Source organism: Talpa europaea, assembly GCF_964194135.1.
Source record: "Talpa europaea genome assembly, chromosome: 4".
NCBI lineage: Eukaryota > Metazoa > Chordata > Mammalia > Eulipotyphla > Talpidae > Talpa > Talpa europaea.
The window spans coordinates 60,036,151-60,054,435 of NC_140070.1; positions in this window are offsets into that span (position 1 = coordinate 60,036,151).

Sequence of the window (18,285 nt, forward strand, 5' to 3'; positions counted from 1 at the left end):
AAATACACAGAAAAGGGGAGCAGTGGACAGGACAGGAGAGGTCTGCTGTGCCATACATGAATTAGCTTCCTGGCCAGGGATGGAACTCAGTCCTTACTAGTGATAGTGCTGAGACAACCCCTAGGCCACCAGGAAGGCTCCCATTTAAGCATTGATGAGATAAATTAGTATACTAAATATCTACATAGTTAACAGTACACATTCAGGAAATTCAATGTATTGGGAACATCAATAGTTGGCTACCTTATAACTTTGTGTAAAAGATAAATTTAAAAGGCAAAGACACATTTTTACCCATAAAATTAACAGATTTTCTAAAAAGGTTAAGAAACACACTACTCTGATGTTCTAAGAATGACTCTAAGATAATTCTGCTAAGAGAGAAATCATTATAATCTTGTTTAAAGATTGCTATCTATTTGAAAATTTGAATTTAAAAAAAGAAATTGCAATAACTGGTATATGTATTTATTTTTTTTCTTTTTTACTGTATATAAGAAATAAAGTTCTTAACCTGTCCCCCAAAACTATTGTATTATTGAAAGTTTGTCTAAAACCTAATTAGTTTATGCAGGCTTTTAAATCAAGACCTCTAGTTAGTTTTAAGGAATTTGACATATTATAATTTTGAGTAAAATTAATTTGTAAAAACATTGTTAAACCTATACATTTTACTCTAGGGGGATATGTATAATTTTTTAACACCAAAAATAGGTCAATAAGTAAGACAACCTTTGCCAGGGGTTCCTGGTCTCAGCCTGGGAATTACAGAGGTTTATGTGTGAAACACTATATGTACACATAAAGCAAAAAGGAATAGTGTACGGCTAGTAAGTAAGTATAAATGATAAGTCGCATACAGCCTTGTAAGTATGCAAAAGGAAATAATGCAAGCCTTGCATGGATTTACAAAGCAAGAAGATACACAAAAAGAAATACAAATCAATAACTAAACTGCAAGAAGAGTAACAAAATGAAAAAAAAAAAGAGTAACAAAATGAGACAAGAGATTTAAAAAAATATGGTTTTCTGGGAACTAGAGAAAAGTTGTTCAGAAATGCCTTATGGACTAGTATCTGAAGGGAACGGGGAATGATGAGTGGATTCCAATACATTTATTACACAAAGGGTCTTCAAAAAGATGAGAAAAAGGCATCAAATCACAGAAAAGAAGCCCCCTTAAAAGATGATAGAGTATTTATTTTGGGTAAAAGGATATCTAAAGAAAGATTATATAAAATAGAGAAATGTGAAGCTCATCTAAACAAGCCAGAAAGAATGCAAGTCTATATTTCTCAACAGCAATTCAATATAGAATCTAAGGTGGCCCACCAAAAAAAAAAAAAAAAGCTGTTTTCCTAAACACTAAGACTTGACAAGCTTTTTATTGAGGTTTATTAATTAAGGGGCTATTTTGTTGTCCATCACCCACCTCAGGAGTCTCTTGACAATCAATGCCATATTTACCAAGAATCTTTTTATGGATATTATCTCTGCCTAAAACAAACAAAAATTAAAATAATACAAAAACTAACAAAATTCAAAGCAAGCTAAGAGAGAGCATCACAAGAAGCTTTACAAGAAGCTTTAACCCCTCACAATGGACTTATGCTCCAATGTATTTCCTTTGCTAAGTTCCCCCCAATATTTTTTTTAATTAATAAATTTTATTTTTATATTCCCCATACAATTGCAATCCCCCATTCTGACCCCAATCCCTCCCCTCCCGCCACCCACCCCCCAAAAAGTGTCTCTGGTTCATAGTTTTTTGTTGATTTTGATTTTAACTTTCTTATAGTTATTCATTTTCCTGGTCCCTTATTTAAGTTTTCTAGATTCCTGCTATGAGTGAGACCATCCGGTATTTTTCTTTTTCTTTTTGGCTTATTTCACTGAGCATGATCCCTTCCAGCGCCATCCATGTTGCTGCAAATTGCATGAGTTTATCTTTTTTGATTGCTGAGTAATATTCTATTGTGTATATGTACCACATCTTCTTGATCCAGTCATCTATTTTTGGGCATTTGGACTGTTTCCAAAGCTTAGCTATTGTAAATAGTGCTGCTATAAACATAGGGGTGCAGGTGTTCTTTGGAATTGATGTTTCTGTGTCCTTTGGGTAAATACCTAGGAGTGGAATTGCTGGATCCTGTGGAAGCTCTATGTTTAGTAGGTCCAGAAATCTCCACACAGCTCTCCATAGTGGTTGGACCAGTTTGCACTCCCACCAACAGTGCAGAAGAGTTCCTTTTTCTCCACAACCTCGCCAACATTTGTTGTTGCTAGTTTTTTTAGTATGTGCCATTCTCACTGGTGTAAGATGGTATCTCATGGTAGTTTTGATTTGCATTTCCCTGATTGCAAGTGATGTTGAACATTTTTTCATATGCCTGTTGGCCATCCGCATTTCCTCTTCAGAGAAGTTTCTTTTTAGCTCTTCTGCCCATTTTTTGACTGGATTATTTTCTTTGTTGTTGTTGAGTCTCATCAGCTCTTTGCAGATTTTTGTGATCAGTCCTTTATCATTAGCGTTGGGTGCAAAAATGTTCTCCCAGTCAGTGGGGTTTCTCTTTGTTTTTGTTATTGTCTCTTTTGCTGTGCAGAAGCTCTTTAATTTGATGTAGTCCCAGCTGTTTATCTTTGCCTTCACTATCACTGCTTTGGGTGATGTATCTGTAAAGATGTCTTTGATGTGCAAATCACGTAGTGTTTTGCCTATATTTCCTTCTATGTATTTTATGGTTTCAGGTCTTATGTCTAGTTCTTTAATCCATTTTGAGTTGATTTTTGTGTATGGTGTGAGGTAGTGGTCAAGCTTCATTCTTTTGCATGTAGCAACCCAGTTTTCCCAGCACCATTTATTGAACAAACTTTCTTTGCTCCAATGCATAGTCTTTGCTCCTTTGTCAAAGATTAGTTGACCATAAATCTGTGGGTTTATTTCTGGATTTTCTATTCGATTCCATTGGTCTGTATGTCTGTTCTTGTTCCAGTACCATGCAGTTTTGATGATTATGGCTTTGTAGTATAGTTTGAAGTCTGGGAGTGTGATGCCTCCATTCCCTTCTTTTTTTTTCAGGAGAGCTTTGGCTATTCGGGGTTTTTTGTGATTCCATATGAATTTCATCAATAATTGTTCTATTTCTTTGAAGAGACATTGAAATTTTGATTGGAATAGCATTGAATCTGTAGATTGCTTTTGGTAGGATGGCCATTTTAATAATGTTTATTCTCCCAATCCATGAGCAGAGGATGTTTTTCCATTTCTTTGTATCTTCTTCTATTTCTTTTAACAGTGTTTTGTAGTTTTCTTTTTATAGGTCCTTTACCTCTTTTTTTAGATTTATTCCAAAATATTTGATTTTTTTTTGTTTCAATAATAAAAGGGATACTTTTTTTGATTTCTTCTTCTTCAGATTTATTGTTTGTGTATAGGAAGGCTACTGACTTTTGCGTGTTGATTTTGTATCCTGCCACTTTACTGAACTGATTGATGAGTTGAATTAGTTTTTCTGTGGAGTTTTTGAAGTTCCCCCCAATATGAAAGACTAAACGAAGTGTAAAAGTCCACACAAATCTAAGATTTCTGCTATAATACTACTACATAACTAGATGTTATCTTTCTACTTATTTGTGAAATATTCTCATCCCAGAGAGCCAGGGAAGCATTACAAATAATGCTGCTTTATATTTCTATCCTTGAGTTGGATGTCCCAAAACAAACACAGCGAAAATTACATATTTTTCTTCATCACTGTTGTGCAACCATCCTAGGCTAGGCAGGTTCACTGTTGATTCAGGCAGAGAAAAAGAGAAATTTGGAGTCTTCTGTATCTCTATCATGTCTTTATGCTGAATCAAGGGACTGGATTCACAGGCATTCCTGCAGTCAGGGTGGTAGACAAGCAGCAATTGAGCCCCCCTAGTCCCTGTACATCTCCCCTTTATCCCTCCACTTCTCAACCTAGGTGTCTGTAATCATAAGTGTGCATGCCCCTGCTCACACTCCCAAGAGCCTTCTGCAATAATACATTATCCTGTGTAGGTAATGAAACCTAGGATGAAAGCAAAACCGCAGGTGGCAGGTGTAGAGGCTAGCAGCAGGGAGGCAAAAAGAGTCTGAGTACCTGATGTTCTTTATAAACACTAAGAATTAATTATCCCAAAGTCCTACAATCCAAATCCTTATTTCCTGATTCCCAGACTAGTGTGATGTTCTCCCCTCATACAACTTAATCTAACAATTGAAAATATACACAAAAAGATAAAAGTGACAAAAAATCAAAAGTAAAAAAAAAAATACCAAAAAAAAATCTAAAATTGGTGTCATATTAACAGACTAAACTTAGCTAAGACAAAATTTAATTTTTTCACTAAAGTTATAGGCATTTCTGAACATACTTGAACATATTTATAAAAGTAGGGTAAACATCTTATATGGGAGCAGAAAGCTATCAATAAAATCAAAATTCCATGTCATCAAAAATAATGTCTTCGGCCTCCCCCGTGGCGCAGCAGTTTGAGTGCGGTGCTGTGAAGCTGTCCACGGCCTCTGCGGCGCCGGTTTGATTCCCAGCTGGCCAGGGAGAAACCCACATGGCGTGGGGGATCTCTCCTGCCCCACCCGCTGCTCCCCTCAGCAGTGTCTTCGGTTTTCAGCAGAACAGGCATGTTCTGCTCCCCACTCTGTCTCTGGTGAAGTCTCTCACCCTCCCGCACCTGACTGTACCCCAGTTCTTGTATAAATAAATAAATCTTTTAAAAAATTTTCAAAAAAGAATAATGTCTTATGAAAGTGTTCTTAGACTGAATCATAATTTTCAAGTAGATACATTTTGCTTTTCTCCTCATATTTGCTTCAAAGGTGCAGGGATATTAGCAGCAGTCTGTTGTAACACACTACACACTCTCGTAGAATTATGTAAGCTTTTTGTGCTGCATATTGATGTCTAGCACCTGCTACTAATACCTTCATTTTGTCAAATATTTATCAATGAGAACACCTTTTTCATTATAATTCATTTCCTAGTTTCAAGACATCCTCTTTGATAACTTGCTTTAGTTCCCCGACATATAATCATCACCTTTTTTTTTGGGTAGGATACAGCAGGAATTTCTAGGAACATTATCAACACCAGTTTGAATTTCTTCCTCATAAGAGCAATTCACAGTCCTGACTTACCAGAGACACACAATTGACCTCAAAAGATGATTTCTATTTATCCACCAAGTATCTGTTAAAACTCTTCAAGGTCACAAGTATAGCTGGAAAAAGCAAAGCCTGGTCTAGGGGTCCCAGTGGGGAGAATGGGGCCCCCAATAACTTCCCAGGAAAAAAATCACTATGTACTTTAAGTAAATATATAAACTTCCAATATTTTTATACTTTTAACTCAGTAGTCTAATTTTGAGAAATACTCCTAATAAAATACTTTGAAATAGAAGAAAATACTTTATGTATATACTCACTGCTACAATATTTGTAATGCTGAAAAATTAGAAATTAGGTATTACGGTACAGGTTTCTGTAATAATGTAAGCAAGATATTTATCTTATGTAATGATCCAGAAAAATCCAGTCTGATAAGGTGGCTTGACAATAAAAAGTCAAAGATTCTTTCAACTTTTTTGGTCTACTTTCCCTAAAATGTCATTCTCATCTCATGGCTGATATTGAGTATCTGCCACTTCCATATTCTAACTCTCAGCAAGGGGAAAAATTAGTCCAAGACAAATAACATGATCTTAAACAAACAACCCAGAAGTTTTACACATCAAGTATGTTCACATTCCATTCAACAAGTTTAATCAGACTATGGTGGAGGACTATGGGTGCTTTGGTGGTAGGAGAGCTACAATGACCACACCTAAGGGGAGAAATCCTATATTGCCAAAATACTAATAAAGATGTAAAACAATGTTACTTCATTATAATGAAAAAATAAAGCTTACTCAATGTGGCCACACTTGCATTAAGAGAGATTGGGAAATGTCTCTAATTTAATAGTAGCATGCCTAATATAAGTTTTATTACTGTGGAAGAAGTAGAGAACAGATGTGGGGTTACAACTATTGATCTACTACAAATCCCACTCTTTAGTAACATAAATTATGACAAGTATACAGGATGAAACCCTATTTAATTATTTAAAACAATGGTTTTGTGAAGTTTGTTATGGTAAAATGTTTACATTACTGAGTTAAGGTAGCAAAAAAAGTGCAAATTTAGAAAATCAGGATTAATTTAAAGTGTGTGTATATGTGTGTGCACGTGTGCATAACAAAGACTAGGAAGAAGCCTCCCACCAGGTGGCCCTGTGGCCTCAGGGTTAAGTCTCACCACTAAGGCCTGAGTTATGATCCCTGGTCAGGGAGCTAACCCACATATGGCACAGCAAACTTCTGTTGTTTCACCTGCTGCTCCTCTTAGCAGTGTAATTCAGTAAATCCACCTGTTCTGCTCCCCACTCTGCCTTTGGTGAATCCTCTCACGCTCTACCCCTATGGCCTATACCCCAGCTCTTCTATGCAAAAATAAATAAAAAAGTAAAAACAACAACAACAAAGACTAGGAGGAAATACTTCCAAAGACTCACAGTGGTTGCCTGTGGATGGTGAAAATATGTAAACTTGACATTTTTCGCTTGTGGATTTTTTTTTTTTTTAAGTTTTGCAATTTTTTTTTTCTTGTATAGAGGCATGTTTTATTTATTTATTTATTTGTTTGTTCATTTGTTTTGTCTATACATGCACTGCGTACAGTCAGAAGCGCGGGAGTGTGAGAGAATTCACCAGAGCCAGAGCAGGGAGCAGAGCAGGCAGAAGGACCGAAGTACACTGCTGAGGGGAGCAGCGGGCGGCAGGAGAGGTCTGCGCACCATGTGGGACCCTCCTCCAGTGGCCGGGGAACAGCCGGGAATCGAACCGGCGCTGCAGAGGCTGCGGGCAGCTTCGTAACCCAGCGCTCAACCGCTGCGCCACCGGGGAGGCCCTCGCTTGTGGATTTTTAAAAAGCATCTTTACAAGTAAAAAGGTAGAAGTAGAAGCTAGATATGAAACCATGCAACTGAAGGGTACCCAGACACCCCCAAAACTGTTAAGTGAAACAACCTATTTTGCTCACCCTGAAAGGGCCTGGCTATCTTTGCAAACAAAGGAAAAGAAAGCATACTTTTAAGTGCCGGGGACCAGCCTCCAGCAAAATGTCGTGTCAGGGTTCCTGAAAGGATGAGACGGGGTCGGCGACTACGAATGATCTGAAACTTAGGGGCTGAGGGGAAGGGGATGAGGTAGAATGAGGAGACACTGACACTTGGTGAGGTGCTAGTATCTTCTGCCCGAAAGGCTCAGCAGATTCTTTATTTATACGTTTTTTGCAAGCATTGAGATTACATTATCAAGTTCATAGAAACAAAGCAGAAACAATTAGCGCATCTCTTTTTTGTGCTCTCAGCAAGAAGGCAATAAAAAACTAAGTCTTACACTAAAATTCATTGTTTCAGCTAAACAATAACCTAACACAATTGATAGTCACCAGAACATTCCCATCAGCTAAAGCTTAAGCAAAGAAAGAACTTTTCTTATTCTCATGGCCTTCACACCAGGGGCCGGCTGCTACTCAGCTATCAGAACTTTCTCTACCTAGAAACTTCTTAACTCAAATAGTTTCATTTAAAAACTTTCCCAAGAAACTACAAGGGAAGGCAAAAAAGAACTTACAATAATAGTTGTATTGTAATGCTTGTCAGGCATGTTTAATAAACCATCTCCCATTGTCAAGTGGGCCAAATTGTTTAATAATTAGTTTTTAAGAGATAATTTTCTGTGCCGTTTATTTACTGTATATTGATGTATATATAATGTAGTGCCTGATGTGCCTTTTGGGAAATTTTTCTCCTTTTATGACCAAGAACAAAAAGTGAAGGGATGTTAGATCTTCAGCCCCACGGTGTGAGGCACAAGGAATCTTCGGCCCCACGGTGTGAGGCCCTTTAACTTCGGCCCCACGGTGTGTGAGGCCCTTTGAGCTTCGCTGCTTGCCAGTAGTTTATCTGGCTGGGGCTCCAAGGCCTCCTGCAGCACTTAAGATTTTTTTATTTTTTTTTTAAGATTTATTTATTATTGCATACCAGAACTGGGGTACAGGCCAGACATGTGGGGGATAAGAGGATTCACCAGAGTTAGGGTGGGGAACAGAACAGGCAGACTGACCGAAATACACTGCTGAGGGGAGCAGCGGGTAAAACAAGAGAGTTCTGTTGCACCATATGGGTAGATCCCTGGCCGGCCAGGGATAGAACTTGTGCTGAAGAGGCTGTGGATAGCTTCATAGTGCTGTGCTTAACCCCTTCTGCCACCAGGGAGACCCCTTAAGATCTTTAATTGGTATGAAAATTCAAAGGATATAATGAGAGAGAAGAAAGGGTTTCGAATAATAGATGTCTGATCAAACGCCAAAAACTACCCAATCCCTCGTGGGCAAATGACAAGTCAAACTGGCTTGGTCCAGAGCCGGGTGGCTGAGGCCCCAAAACACCAGAATTAAGTCCAAGGCACATAATGGCAGGAACTGTAGGAAAAGAGGTTAGGCAGGTCCCAGGGAGCTGGGACGGAAGGAAAGACCAAATTACAAAATGTATCATATAGTCCATCATGAAATCAAGATAATGGCTGCCAAAATGCCAAAGCTACTAGGACCAAAGACAAAAAGCAGCCTTCTCCATATGGCTCTTATCTGCATGTCTCTTTTGCACAGTGTCCTTCCCTCCTTCTTCATTCCACTTTGATTTATATATATCCATCTTGCTCCTTCCTCCTCCCCAGCTGTATCCCATTCAAGGAGTCCAGTTCATGACATGTTGCAAATTATAATCCAAGGCAGCCCATGGGGGTGGGAAAACTGGTGCCTGTTCACTGCATTGCAATGATTCTGTCTTTCACAGAGATGCATTCCTAAAAAGAAAACAGTTATAATGCAGAAGGGTTGTCATATAAAATATGAATTTTCAGACATGAAAATGCTTGAGAAATTTAATGCTTAATAAAGCAAATTTAATTATTGTACAAATACAATAAATCAAAAGAAATATAATTCATCAACTGAGGTCTGAATATCTAGAATAGTGCCAGCCAACAGAACTTTCTAAAATTATGGACATATTCTATATCTATGCTCTTAGTAGGGTAGCCACAAACTTTATGTGGCTATTGAACAACTGAAATGTGACTAATGCAACTGAGAAATTTAAAGTTTTTTTTATTTAACTTAATTAAAGTTTAGATAAATTAACTATGCATAACTAATGGTTACCATGTTGGACAGTACAGATGCAGAATATACAACTTGCAACAGCTTAAAAAGCCACAAACTCATGTGATTTGTCACTTTTTTCATTATTTTAGTATTTTTTTAGTACATCCAGTAAAAACAAGTTCTACTGTAACATCAGTTCAGTTGTTCAGTGATCTTTAAGAGGGGTGGAGGAGGAAACAATCTACTCTAACTTCATCATCAACGGTACATATTTCTTTAACATAAACCACCCTCACCATAATAAAGTTTCCCTACCTCAGCACCACTGACATTGTGAAAGACAGGCATTTGTGGAGCCATTTTGAAAATAGAGCCAGGAAGCCATTACAGAGAAATTGCATTTCCTGCCTCATTTGAGCTAGGTGAAAAATCTTTGAACTGAGGGCCTTCCTGGTGGCACAGGGGTTAAAGTCTCAGCTTATCAAGCTATTGCCCGTCACTGAGGCCAGGGAGCTAACCCACATGGCACAGCAGACCTCTTTTGTCTTACCCTTTGCTCCCCTCAGCTGTATATTTCAGTAGATTTGCCTCTCCTGCTCCCCACTCTGCCTGGTGAATCTTCTCACCCCCATACACTTCTGGCCCATACCTCAGTTCTATGGATCAATAAATAAAAATAAATCTTTAAAAAATAAATAAATCTTTATAATATAAATTATATCATATTGCCACCACCCCTGCTTTCCACTCATCCACCGCCACACTTAAAACACTACAATAAATGATCTTTACCTTAGATTGCAATCCAAATTTGTACAATGTTGGGTCAGCAACAATGTACAGGAGTCATGGAGCAGGATGTAGGATGCAGGATGCTGCTTAAAGAACAAGATCCTGGCCTTTTTATTGACAGATCAAAGAGAAAAGAGTGGGTCAAACTGAAATATGATTATGTTATTTAGGGCTTTAGGGAGGGCAATTCCAATGATCAGGTATATCATACTCCTGATTCCATCCTTATTAACAAGGCTTTCCACAAATCAGTATCTGGGATGATACTGATCATCAGTCAGTCCCCTTCCCCCTCTCCTCTCTTTCCCCTTGCATCCCATCCCTTGTCATACCTTGTGATGTATACCTATTGCCCCAGGGTGATCAATGGTCCTGCTCTTGTTAACTTGAAAGGAGCCTTGTAGGGTCTGGTATGCTACATTTATCAGACTCACAGTATGCAGCACATTATCTAGGCCTGTGTATCTTTACTTCTTAGGCGATAACATGAAAAAGAAGTTTAATAATAACATATATGTGTCTTGTATATATGGGAAAGACCCTGTATGATTTCAGATGCCATCTTAAATAGTTTAGCCAAGACAGGGAGGTTGGGGAAGAAGGGAAGGCAAAGTAAAGGAGTTTACCAAGAAAGGAACAACTCTATCTTTTAAAATCTTATTTCATATCACACTTCCCTGGGTTTCCCATGTTCCCAGCAACTCAGCAACTCTGACCCTTTTTTTTTTTTTTTGGTTTTATAAGCAGGTACCACCAAGCTTGTTTAGGTCTCTAGGTTTCTAAAATTCCTATTTCCTGTGTGGATCCTCAGAAGTTTCTAAGCCTGGCTCCTTCTCATACTTCATATCTCAATTCAGAAGTCACTCTCTCAATAAGACTTCCTTGATTTTCTGATGTAATTTAATAATCCTTTGGTTTTTCTCTACCCCAGGACATCAGCAAACTTTTCTTTTAAAGGACCAGATAGTAAATATGTTCAGCTTTGACTACATAATTCTACTGTAGTAATAGGAAATCAACCATAGACAATATTTTCATGAATGGGAGTGGTTCTGTTCCAATAAAACTTTATTTACAAAAAAGACTACAGGTCATAGTTTGCCTACTCCTCTATCACATTATCCTGTTTCATCATCTTCATCGAAATCACAGCTACCTAGAACTACTTAGTTTGTTTTCTTGGTTGTTGTCTGTCTCTTTCCCCCAGATAAGCTTCACCACTCAAAGTATCATATAATATTAAGTCTAGGTGCCCAGTAAACATTTGTTGAATGAATAAATTACGTAAATCACCTTTCTTTGCAATTTAAAATTTATAAAAATAATCATTTAACAATCAAATTCTCATCTTTTTCTATTTTATCATAAAATGTTTTCTCATAGATTCTTACATTTTTAGAGTTGAAAGCACAGAGATCACTAATAAGAGCCATCAATACTTCATAGAAACTTACTGAAACTGTTTTTAGATGGTTCAGAAAATTTATCCAAATTATTATCGTTTTCAATCAGATCTTTTGGTATAATTTTATACATAATACATCTATGCCTTTGTTTTTAAGGAAAATATACAAATAATGACAAACCTTAACAAAACTATAGTATTTCTAAAAGAGAGCAAGGGAGGCCTCCCTCACCAGAGAACATTTGAGATAAACCACATCCTCTTCTTATTCCATTGCCAGTTAATCTCCCAACTCCTTTCTTTGTCCGCCTGCCATTTTTTAGAATTTATACATTAGATTAGAATTAGTGCATTTCTTGCATAGATGACTATAATCAGCTTTCTACTTATTTTTGCAGATTTTATGGTGACTGGTAGTGTTACAGGGCAGGGTGAGGAGCTCCCCAGAACCCCCAAACCTGCCTGCTGTAAGTAGGTTCTGCCATCCACTACATCAAGACAAAACATATTCTAGTGTGTAAGACCTTCAGTGGCAAGGAACTTCAATATAATTAGTGTGCAATAGAGAAGGGAAAGTATATAGTTCGAAATCAAGCACTCGAAGTTACCCATTCACTCATGGGTAAATGCCCAACCAAATAGGGTTGGCCCAATGAGGCCCCTTAGCCTGCTACAAGTCTAAGGTACCTTCTGATGGGAACCCATAGGAAAGGAGCAGAAGGGACAAAGGAGCAAAATCAAGATAAATGCTGCCATTGTTAACCTCCCATGGGTCTCTCACTCACATGTTTCAGTCAGTCCAGGACCAAGAAGCAAGCACACCTTGTTCAGTGTCTCTCTTCTGTTCGGTGTACCTCCTCCAGGTCTCCTTGCTCTCCATCCTTCTTCCTTTTACAGTCTCCTCTCCAGCTTTCCTCCTCTCTGCTCATCTCTACCCTCCCTTGGATGGGGCAGGGAACCTGGAACCTCCCCTTTCCTGGAGACCACCCTATTATAATTACTAGTGCTTTTAATTATCTCAGGCACATTTGAAGTCCTCCTTAGAGTGTTGGAATTAAACTGCTTATTTAATACTGAAACTTGAATAGAAGATCACTGTGTAATTAGCAAGTTTTCAGACTTTAGTTTCACATTGTTACAGTTAAAGGAAGTTGTGAGGTAGCTTTTGGAATTTAGATCAAAAATTCATTTGTCTCCCAAATGAAAATTTATGGCTCTTAAAATAGGCATTAAATACTACGGTAGTTGGTAGTTTTATTTTCTGAAGATGGAGTCAGAAAAAACTGAGAATACAAGTTAAAGGAAGAACTAACAAGATATGAACCCTACAGTTGGCCTATTCAAAAAATATTAAGTCAAAGACACAATGGAGAATTAATGTGGTCCTTCTAGGAGTTATCAAGATTAGGGAGTCCTCTTCTCTCCAGGCAAGACCAACTTTAATTTCCCTCTCAGGCCTATTTATTTTGTTGTGTTAGCTAATAAAACATTGAATACTGTTTGTGCTCAATTTTTAATTTAGTTATTTCTAAAATATTTGTTTACCTCCCATGTGACAGAGGCTTCTAATGGACACTGGTGATATAAACATGACAAACAGCTGACACAATATAGGATTTTTGTGTAGATCACAGTACTCTTGTGAATCAGACTGATTTAATTCCCACCTGCTTATCACAGTAAGACTGTGTTACCCTACTGGTCAGTCACTGAGAAAAGACACTTTAGAAGAATCAATCTTATGGGGGTTTCAGAGCTCCCTCTCCCTCCAGTGCCCAGTATAGTTTCTATCTGTCCTTTCCCTGATTGCCTGATACTTGTAAAGAGGCAGCATGGGCCTATCTGATTAGGTCTGAGAAATTACTTCAGCAACAAAGAACTTCCCTATTTGGGAAGATTTTCTTTCCAGGTGTGGGATTCCCTCAGGAATCTACTACCTCATAAAAATTCCCGGGTAAAACCAACCCTGGCCTCCCTGGTGGCACAGCGGGGTTGAGCACAGTGCTGTGCAGCTGTCCGCAGCCTCTGCAGCAAGAGTTCAATTCCAGGCCGGCCAGGGAGATTCCCACATGGCCGGGCTGCTCTCTCCTGTTGCGCTCGCTACTCCCCTCAGTAGTGTATTTAAGTCAATCTGCCTGTTCTGTTCCCTGCTCTGTCTCTGGTGAATCCTCTCACCCTCCCGTGCCTCTGGCTTGTACCCCAGCTCTTGTATAAAAATAAATAACTCGTTTAAAAATTTTTAAAAATAACACCAACCCTCGATCTATACTAGCCCTTTCTCCAAGTCAAGAGGCCAAGATTTGCCCTATAAAAGACTCCCTTCACTGACCTCACACCTGGGAGTCAGCCCAGAAAAAGCTGTTACTGGAAATTTAGGGTGTCTTCTGAGCCATAAGTCTCCTCTGCTCAACCAGAGGTATCCTCTGTACTCTTCTCTACTTTTGATTAGAATAAAACAATAAAGCTTAGTTTACACTTCTCTCTCCCTGTGGGCACACTAGTTCCCTTTTATCTTCCCTTTGCCAGTGGCATGTGCCACAAGTCCTGTGGAACTTCTCCTCAGTCTGGCCAACAAGATCTTCTTAATATCTTGCCGCTCGGAGAGCCCCAGAATAAAACAACCTTTTGGTTTCCTTGCTGCTTCCCAGTCTGCTGTTCAACACAAATATATATGCTGATGATTCTGTGGTTAGACGGTGGCTGTGTCCATTTCTCCACCATGATCTCCATCTATATGCTTAAATTAACACAAGTGCCTGATAGTTCCCCTCCCTCCAATCCCATATTTGCATTTCTAAAACCTTCCAGGTTTTATTTTAATGTTTCTATTTCTCTTTAAACTATCATGCTGAGCTTTTCTCTTCTAAGGAACCATCTTCTATCTTCAGGAATCATCATCCATGGCTAGACACACTACACACTAGAACTCCTAGGACCTAAGGCTCATGCTTAACATGTTACATTCTCATTACAAGGTCTCAACTCTAGAGACTAAATGAAGTGAGGTTAAATAACTTGCTCAAGAGCATGCAGTGAAGGGCCTCCCTTGTGGCGCAGGCGGTTTAGCGCAGTGTTGTGAAGCTGTATGCAGCCTCTGCAGTACCAGTTCGATCCCTGCCGGCCTCAGAGCAACCCATATGGCGAGCGGACCTCTCCTGTCTTGCCGGCTGCTCCCCTCAGCAGTGTGCTTCGTCAGTCTGCCTGTTCTGTTCCCCACTGTGTCTCTGGTGGATCCTCTCACCCTCCCGCACGTCTGTTCTGTACCCTGGCTCTTGTATTAATAAATCTTAAAAAAAAAAAAAAAAAAGAGCATGCAGTGAAAAGGAACAGATCCTATGACAAATAAGGTAAAGGTAAGGAGTTCAGATCCCAGGGTAGGGACCTAGTTTTATCCTTCCCAGTATAACACAGGTATGTTTGTGTGAAAAGCTTCTGCTCATCAGGGCACTACAAACTGTCCAAATTTGAACATGTTGTATAAATGGGTAGAAATATCCTTCAGTTTACTTTTGGAATGACATAATTTGTAAATACGAACATCACTGCATACCCTATAAATACGAATTCACAAGCATACCCATAACCATTCTTTTTCTAATTTATCTCCTAAATATATCTCACTGTGCCTATGCTAGCGAGGCCACAACCATTTCTTCCATGAAATCCTAACTCCAACTTTAACTCCTTCAATCTACCCTCCACAATGGAGCCGGATTTTTCTAAATCAGAGCCAGTGGCCTCTGGCTGGAGCTCTAATGTCCCCATACTGCTCTAGACATAACATCCATGTTGCTCAATCCTGTTTTGGGTGGCCCTTCACCCCGTCCGCATTGCCCTTCCCCTTACCTTCACCATTTCCCTCATCAAAAGGTGAAGTCCTACGATTAATTACACTGTTTTCCGGACCTATGGCTGATAGGGAATCTTGTCCTGCCTGTATCCCTCGCCGGGCATCTGCCTATAGGTCCTTCAGCTTTCAGCTCGAACCTGTGTTAAGTAGAGGAAACCTTCACCACCCCGGGTTTCAGACTAAAGCTGCAGTTAAATCGCAAGCTCTTCTACCGCATTACTGCAGTCGCGCCAGCCAGCACTCAGGCTGAACCAATCTAAACTTCCTTGGGGCAGGCGCCTGCTTTGCAGGAGACCAAATTCCAGACCGCCATAAGCGCACAGGGCTGGGCATGCGCAGACAGTGCTCACAAACTTTTTCCCAGAATCCTTTGAGAAGGCATTGGCCTCACAGAGGGCCGTGTTTCCGGAAAACCCGCAGAGCTGCTTACATGGTTTGGAAGATTTGCTTTCATTTGGAGTGCAGAAGACGAAATTAACCTCAAGCTTTCCCTCTGCCTCAGAAACCAAGATAATCCCCGTCTTCCAAGGGATGGTGTGTGCAAAAGGTGAGTTTGATTAATCACAGATTCAGATCATGGTGCTGTTAGAAGTTTGGAGAAGAAGAGACTTGGGAGTGAATGGGAGGGAGGCAGGGTAGGCGCAGGAGAGGTAGCTGCTCATTGTTCTCAGTTTCAGCCACCAAGGAAGACATCGTGACACTTCTTCCTTGCTCCTGGTCTCCAGTCCTCAAATTCCATTCTGTTTCCGCTTCTGGAAAGCAACTTACCAGTGTAGGTGCAAGGATCCACCCCAGGCCCTAAACCTTTGGCCTTTACCCACCAGCTCAGATGTCTTAGTTTCTTCCTTCAGACCCAGAAATCTACCTTTTTCTTGCACTCTGGCATCTTTCATTGTTAACTCATATTGAGGTTACACCTCTGGTGTCCCAGGATTGGGGGACCTACAGTTTAGTCAGGGGCTTTCAGAACCCTGCTTGGCGAGAACAATTCTGTAATTGCACCTCAGTTTTCCCATTTATATGAATACTTTTGCAGCCATCCCAGGCCACGTAGGCATATTGTCAATTCTCGCAGACATAAAGGAATTTGGGGCCTTTGATGGATCTTTGCAGTCCTTTAATGCTGAGACAGGGGACTACTAGCCCCTCTACACAGGAAGGACAGAAACACTGAAAGACTTCAACACTGGCAGGCAACTCTACTGCCCAGCCCCCTTTACACAAACACTCCCATAGCCACATAACCCATACATTGTTGCAAATGCAAGGCCCAGCTGTTGTTTGTTAGCTATCCCAATGGTGAAAAACAGGGTTTCAAGGTATGGGCTGTCTGTTCTGTGGAAGGGGAAAAATAGCCTGATTTTAACTCATTTTCCTTACACTAGACCATTTCAACACATCCTTTCTCTTGGTCCTGAATTCATGGTATAAGGAAAATGAGTAAATCATGTTATTTTTCGCTTTCTACACAAGAGACAGCCCATACTTTGAAATACCGTTGGGTTGGGACATTTAGCAAACAGTAGCTGGGCCTTGCGTTTATAACAATGTATCGGTTGTGTGGCTATGGACACTTAGTGTAGAGGGCTAGGCAGTGGAGTTGTTATTCTCCTCTCAGTGTTGCCTGCCTGCCTGTGTATACAATTTGGCCCCATCTCAGCATTATAGGACTGCAGAATACACCAAAGTCTCTAAATTCTCTTTTAGTCTGTGAGAGCTGACAATGAACCTGTAACAGATGGCTGAATCCAAAGACTGTTACAGGTGGTGCCCCCTGGAGGGGTTGCTGGTGAGGATAAATAGCCCCAGGAAAAATGATAACAAAGTATTGGGGGGAAGGGGGAGACTCTGATAAGAAATATAAGGGACTTCAAGAAGCAGCCCCCAGAATTAAGAGTTTGGGATTTCACATTCTGGATTTTAGTATTTTTGGCTCTTCAGTGACTCCGGGGCCAGCAATTTCTGTCCTTATTGCTCCTACCTTCCAGAGGGCTGTTATGGGCCTCTGGGGAACATGGGGAGGCTTCCAGAAGCCAACCTCAGAGAGAGAGTGTTCAGAGGCTTTGCAGGTAGCCAAGCACCCAGCTTGGCTGCTGTTATATCCTGGAAGGAAAAAGCTGGGCCAAGTGCCCAGCTTTGCTGCTGTTATATCCTGGAGGAAAAAGGGGAAGACCCAGTGCCGGGTGCCTCGGTGAGCTGCGTGAGTGTGGCCGTTTGTTGGGTCTTTCAGCTGCTTCAGCTGCTGTTTTGAGAGTCTGTTGTCTGGTGCTGTGCTGGGGCATCCTGGAATATCTGTGAGCATCTCCCGTTGTGTTTTCTGTTATCTTCGTGACTTGGGTCCTGGCCTGTTATGTGGCTGCCAAGTGCTTCAGGTCCACAGTAGTGGGAAGATGCCATCTTGGGAACACTTGCTTCAGGTGAGGTAAAGGACCATTTGTTGTCTCAGTAACTCTCTTTTCCCTGGTTTGTTATGTAAATCCCACTGTTGTTGTTCTCTGAACCTGAGCAGTCTTTGAAATTGTGTTCGTGGGTGAAAAACTCAGACAGTAACTGATAAACTATTTGGGCAGTGTCCCTGGCCAGTCTGGCCTGTGATGATTGCACAACATTTAGCCAGTACTGTTCACTGGGCCTTTTTCTCATCATTTGTAAAATGGATGGAGACACTTCTTAATCAGAAGAATGGGTCCAAACCTCTTGACCCAGTGGGTCAGACTTCCCTAATGAGCACATCAACCTTTGCCTTCCACACAGAGAGGAAATCAAAAACATTTAGTGTAAGGAAAATGAATTAAGCTATTTTTTGCCTTCCACACAACAGACATACCTTCAAATGTTGTTTTCCACCCTTCAAACAACAGCTGGGCCTTCCATTTGCAACAATGTATCATTTCTATGGCTATGGGCACTTCACAGTGTACAGGGGCTAGAAGTTAAGATGCTGTCTGCATCTCTCAGTGTTAGTCTCTCAGTCTCTCTGCCTGC